Source organism: Drosophila pseudoobscura, chromosome 4 (genome assembly GCF_009870125.1).
Source record: "Drosophila pseudoobscura strain MV-25-SWS-2005 chromosome 4, UCI_Dpse_MV25, whole genome shotgun sequence".
NCBI classification, from domain to species: Eukaryota; Metazoa; Arthropoda; class Insecta; order Diptera; family Drosophilidae; genus Drosophila; species Drosophila pseudoobscura.
The window spans coordinates 2,036,114-2,042,978 of NC_046681.1; positions in this window are offsets into that span (position 1 = coordinate 2,036,114).

Here is a 6,865-nt window from a genome sequence, read left to right on the forward strand (position 1 = left end):
TAACTCCTATAGCATTGAGAACGCTGGATTGTACGTTTGCCGAACATGTCCTTGTCGATGTTGAACTGACGAATAAAGATTTCATTAGACTTCTTATTGTCAGACCAACCTCAAACCTTCAATTAACATTAAAATTGGGAAAAATTTTTCCAAATGAAATTTTACGATGACTCCGGTCCAGCCGGCTCTAGGTGCGATTTTTTCACTTCAAATTGTCAGGTAATATCAGAACAATAAAACAAGTGGTCGACTTCAAAGTATTTATTCGACTGGTCGCAGCCAGAACCTCCAACGCAGAGCCGATCTTGAATGCTCAGAGAGCAGTACAAGAGCGCCGCTTTTGAGATCAAAAGCTCAGCTCACAACATGTGGAGTTTAATTACGCCCGTGGGTATTCGCACCTCGGCCACACGCAGTCTCCCATCTTCTCCCTCGATTACGGCCACACTCGTCCTGTGGTCCACTTCTGTAGCGATGTGTTGTCCTCGTGGACGAGCACCAGACAGCCAATGTCCAAGTCTGGCCCTTTGGTGGCCCACTGGTGACGCTTCTGCAGGTTGACCAGGTAGTCCTTGGACCAGCACTGCCAAAACTGCTGCTGACAGCATTCGCTACCGATTCAAATATGCGAAGCTTTCCATGCTGCATCTGTCGTCTTGATCTGATTCGGGTGGCAGCGCAAGAAGAGGCTGTAACGATCAGCAGGTGCCCTGGTGTTAGCGCTTCTCCATCGCTGGGACCGTTGCCTGGGGACGCGATTGGAAGAAGGGCCTATACCTCTACCAGGTGGGTGCACAGCTCGTCCGCGGTAAGATTGGCGTTGCCAACTCCGCGCACCAACCTTTGCATGGCGGATTTGCCGGCTTCCTCCTACAATCCGCCGAAGTGCGGTGCTCTCGGTGGTATGAAATTCCACTCGACGCCTTGGCGCGCTGCGTACGCCTTGAGCCGGTCCTGGTCCCTCTGGTACCCTTGATGAAGCTCGTTCAGCACCTTGCTCGCGCCCACGAGGTTGGTGGCGTTGTCGTTGTTCACCTTCTCCGGAAGACCTCTTCTACCGATTAACCTTTTAAAAACAGATAAAAAACTATCAGTGGACAAATCTGCAACAAGCTCCAGGTGAACAGCTTTTGAAAAAAACAGACGAAGACGGCTACATATATCTTAATAAGGGGCCTGCCGCGAATCTTGAGAAACACGTAGAATGGGCCGCAGAAATCTACCACACAAATCAAAAAGGGGCGAGCCCTTCGCACTCTGTCAGCTGGCAGGTTTCTCATGATCTGTCCCTGTAGGACTGGCTTGTATCGGAAACTGTGCACACGATTTCTTAGGATCCTTGTGAATGCTTCTCGAGCATTAATAAGCCAGATCTGCTGCCTTAGTAACGAACCCATGACTTTGGCGCCTGCATGATAGTGAGTCCGATGCAAATTGCAAAGATAGAGCGTCACGAACTTGACTTTTGCAACAGCAGCAGACGAAATTTGGCGTCGTACGGAATTTCTGCGTTGAGCAACCTGCCTCCCACTCGAATCAGTCGAAGCGTTACTCCATCGAGTTTGCTCGTATGTATGAACGGGTTTAGTCGTTGAAGATGCGGTGACAGGATTTCCGACCTAGCTAGCTTGCTTCCTTGTAGGAACCGGTTGACATATGCCATAATCCGAAGCAATTTCTCAAAAGAAGAGCATCTTTCAATCAGCTCGATGTAATCATTGGCCTGACACTTTGCCACTGAATGTGTTGCCACACATTTCTTGTTTTCCGACCGTTCCATTTCTGGGGACAACTCAACCTGATGTAGAAATGGCCACACCTCAGAAATCCTGAGCAGAAATTGTGGACCATCAGTCCACAAAGAGCACGTTACACCGTCTACATCTGTTCCACGTGACACTAAATCGGCTGGGTTTTGCTCAGTATGAACGTGCCGCCAAATCACCCCACTTGAAGATTCCTGGATTTCAGCAACCCTATTGGCCACAAACGTTGCTAGCGTGGCTGGATCCCTTTCCAGCCAGTTAAAGGTGACTTGGGAGATACTTGTATGTGGAGTGAACGATGATGCATCCTGCTATTTCCTCCATGGTACCCATCGACCTAAGCGCTGTCATGTGAGGATGAAGCTTTTCCGATAAAGTATGTAGCTTTGTAGTTGACCCTTCAACCCTTCTTCAACCTTCTCATGCCTCAGAATCTCAGCGACGTGTGCCTGAAAGATTAAACGTTTATTATTGAAACGATTGTTTAAAATGTCCAATGCAATATCATAATTGCAATATCATAATTGACAACAGCCTTCGGGGTCACCAATTGTTAAGACAACGAGCTTTTTCGCTGACTATAATTGTTCAAGAAAGTTACAAATTAATGATTTCAGAAAGGTTATAAATTTTATTATAGGTGATTTGTGTGTTGGGGGTGGCCGAAGATGCCAGAGCCTTTTACAATAGTATTAGAGAGTGATACACTTGGATGAGACAAGCGAGCCGATCTCGAGCGAAAGTAATTGATTGGGGACAAAAAAGGTCTGTTCTCCAACTATATCAAGCGGTATATAACAAGAGCGAGCATAGATAAAGAATAGATGATTAAATGAGAGAATGTTGCTGAGCGAGCGTAGATAAAGCTACGTTTAAGTTACGTTAGTTTAGTATAATGACCAAAATGGAAAAGAAAGTGAATTGATAGGCAATAGAAAGATGGTACAAAATTTACACTCAGGCTTTGCCCAAACAACTTAAAAGTTCAGTTGTAGAAGAAGATGTTTTCAATCTACTTATTAGAAATTCCAACCCCACTCTCGTTCCAACCCCAGGTACGAAAGCACGAACAGTTTTATAACGATATAAAATCGGTCGAGCAAAGGACTATTGTGGTCCTATTGTTGTCCACTATGTCCAATATATACCAATAAACATAAATAAGAAGAAAACGACACTTAGTCTTTGTTACATAAACATATTTCACGTTCAAGTGCAGTCCAAGTATCCGAAATATGATCGGCAGTAAATGACTTGAACCACAGACAAGCCGCGTCAGCATGCATGTCCCATGCAGCGACCGCTTGCATAAGATATATATGTGCAAGCCACGCTCTATCTCAACAGCGACGTTTTTGCTACTTATATATAAGATATATATGTTCGTTTTAGATACGTATTACATATAACGACTTATATACAAAAGGGCAGCGCTGCCACTGAAGACTGCGCTGCTTTAGGCTAAGTTATACCTAATTACAAAATGCAGAACACATATCAATAACAGAGTTCGGAGCGACAGCAACAGGCGCTCCGACCAATAAACAGCCAAATCCTGCCTTGTTACTGGAGTAACAACACATGGCGATCGTGACATAGAGCAGAGACATCACCATCCTGGCAGGATCGCCGGATCATCAAAGATTCATGGTGGAATCAAAACCCCAAAGACGTCCTGAAGTCGGGTTCATGGTTGAACATTGGAGACAGAAGAGGAGAAATAAACACGCAGTGAGTAGAGTGAGATGTGTAAAAGCGGCGGTGTGGTAAAAAAATTGAAAGCCAGAAAGGCAGAATTGCTAAAGTTGTTAAACAGCCCAAACATAATAAGTTGGAACAACTCAGTACATTTACATGCTGAAGTTGAGTACATAAAAAACCAACTAGCAATTCGAAAAAACCAAACACCAGCCACACACACATCCACCTACACTGCAATACAAAACATTGCAAAACAAAAAGTAATAACCTCTCCACCAGAAGAAATAGACATCCCGAAGCTAAGGAAGACATGCCCTAAGGACTGCGAGGGACCATTCTCACCCTATTGTGAACACACCTGTGCTGCCTGCAAAGGTCCCCCAGCAGAGAAGAAGAAACCTGTGCAGCCTGCAACGGCGCAGTCTGGCGCATCAAGAAAAGACCAAGGAAAAGTGAACCGACAGCGCTTCCGAGTGCGCCCAACAAACTTTAATATACATATAATATATAAAAAAACATGCACTACGATGCATAATTAATACAAAAAAAAAATGTAAAATTGAGCGACATAAAAGTTTCCCGATTAGAGTGTGGCCTAAAAACCATACGCAAAAATATGCATGGAAATATGTCAAATTAATGTAAATTAAATCAAACAAAATTAAAAAAAAAATATATTTTTTTCATATTAATGAATGACAACAAAATTAGCAAAGACTTTGATGGTAGAATCACACGAAAATTTTAAATACACAATATATATATCACCCACAAAAATGGGTCTCATAGATACAAAAACACAGTCTGCAAGGACATGGGGTGGTTCCAGGGCAATGTTAAGATAATTGCCTGCGAAGACGAGCGCTCTGTGAAGCTTTATAAAGCGGCGGTAGCGCAGGTCGGCGAGGTTTATGCTGGGGCGAAACTCGTCGCAGTCGACTGGAGCGAGGTGCCTAGCAGACCGAGGGCTACCTTTAAGGAGCCAGAACGCATCCTCAAGATGTTGCAGAGATGCAACCCAGGACTACCAACCTCAGATTGGAAGGTAGCCAAAGTTGAGACGACACAAGGGCCGACTAACCAGGCAGTTCTCGTTCTCAATAAAGAGTCGCTGGCCCCGATAGAGGCAGCAAAAGGAGAGCTAAACTTCGGCTTCAGCTCGGTCACCATCAAGGTGTACAAATCGGAGGCGGCGGCCGCGGCGCTTCCTGTCGTCAACCCAGACGTGCAGGATGTCGCTGCGGAGATCGCCTGACGACGAGCTGGAGCCAGACCAGGAAGGCTTCTCCTCAGAGACAGAACTGATGCTCGACTTCGAGTCAATGTGCCGAGGAGGACATGACGCGGACATCACGGTGGTGGAGAATCTTGAAGATGGTCCTAAGGATCCTTCAAATAAATCTCCACCACTGTAAAGCAGCATCGGCTGCTCTCATACTCCGCCTAGACACAAGCGGAGCCGACGTAGTCCTGATCTAGGAGCCTTGGGTGGTAGGAGGCAAGGTCTGTGGATTGGGGACGAGGGAATACAAGATCATTGTATCCCAAAATGAAGGTAAAATCCGTACCTGCATACTTGCTAGAAAGCACCTAAATATCTTTCTGCTCCACAATTATAGCGATGGAGATAACACGGCGGCAAGCCTAGAACTAAAAGGCCATCATCTCAGGCTGGTGGCGTCCTATATGGCCCATGAGGAGGATGATCCTCCGAACGACCTTGTTCGCAAAATAGCCAGCGACAGCGAAAGGACGGACAAAGACCTACTTATAGGTTGCGATGCCAACGCCCACCACACCCAATGGGGGAGTACGGACACGAATGTAAGGGGTGAGTCACTGTTCAGCTTCATCCTGAACTCAAATTTATTCATATGCAATCGGGGTAACGACCCCACATTTATAATTAAAAATCGGCAGGAGGTCATTGACCTCACGCTAGTGTCAAGCAAACTGCTGGACACAATCAAGAGCTAGAGAGTCCTAGGAGACCACTCCTTCTCGGACCACAGGTATATCGAGACGATATTATCCTTCGATATTCCCAAACCAACCGACTATATCAACCCCAGAAAAGCCAACTGGGAAAAATATAGCACAACGCTGGAGGAGCTACTCCCTCCTAACGCCCCTAATTGCCCGAACACTGAAGACAACCTAACCGTCTTGTGTACAGGTTTACGGATGCGTGCAACAAAGCCTTCAAGGCAGCATGTCCTTCTACCAGACCAAGGGGGAAAAAGAAACCCCCCTGGTGGTCTAAGTAACTAGACACCCTTGTAGAACTTGCAGGACTCTATTCAATAGAGCCACAAGAACTAAGGAGGATACTCACTGGGCAGACTATAAAACCAGTCTAGCACTATACAAAAAGGAAACGAGGAAGGCTAAAAGAGCCTCCTGGCAAAAATTTTGCTCCGAAATCGAGGAAACCTCGGAGGCCGCAAGACTCCGGAAAGTTCTCTCAAAAACCACCCCCTCGGTAGGGTACCTCAAAAAGAATGATGGCACGTGGACCAACTCTAGTGAGGAGTCCCTGCACATTCTGCTCGACACGCACTTCCCCGGATGCACATCCACCGAGCCGTCACACCTCCCAAGAGAGGGATCGGTAGAATCGATGGACCATATCCTTACAAAACGGAACATAAGTTGGGCAGTTAACAGCTTCAACCCGTTTAAATCGCCAGGCCCGGACCAGGTAATCTCGGCCCAGCTTCAGAGGGCCGGGGAGACGGCCATCAACTGACTACATAGTATCTTCAGGAAGATACTGGCGGTATGTACAATACCGCAAGCGTGACTTAAGGCTAGGATAGTTTTCATCCCTAAAGCAGGCAAAGCCTCACACTCAACCCCGAAAGACTTTAGACCAATCAGTTTATCGTCTTTCCTACTCAAAACCTTTGAGAGACTTATCGGGTTACAATTACGGACTACCATAAGTCCCCAGCTGTACTCATGTGCGCAGCATGCCTACCGGAAAGGAAAATCCGCGGAAACGGCACTTCACGAAGTGATCTTGAGTGTAGAAAAATCCCTGCATCTCAAAGAATACTCACTAATAGCTTTTCTCGATATCGAGGGAGCCTTCAACAACGTCACACCGGGCGCCATTACAGAAGCCCTGACTGACCTGGGGGTGGACCGTCACTTGGTGATGCTCATTGATCAATTGCTCATACGCAGGACGGTGACATCATCGATGGGATCAATAAGATTCTTTGCGACCTGGAAGAGGGGGGCTGTAAAGTAGTGGCATACGCGGATGACGTTGCAATTATCTTTGCGGGGAAATACCCCCAAACACTATGCGACCTAATGACTGCAAAGCTTGCTCGATTGTCCGAATGGACAGAATCGCGCGGATTGGGACTAAATCCCTCGAAAACGGAACT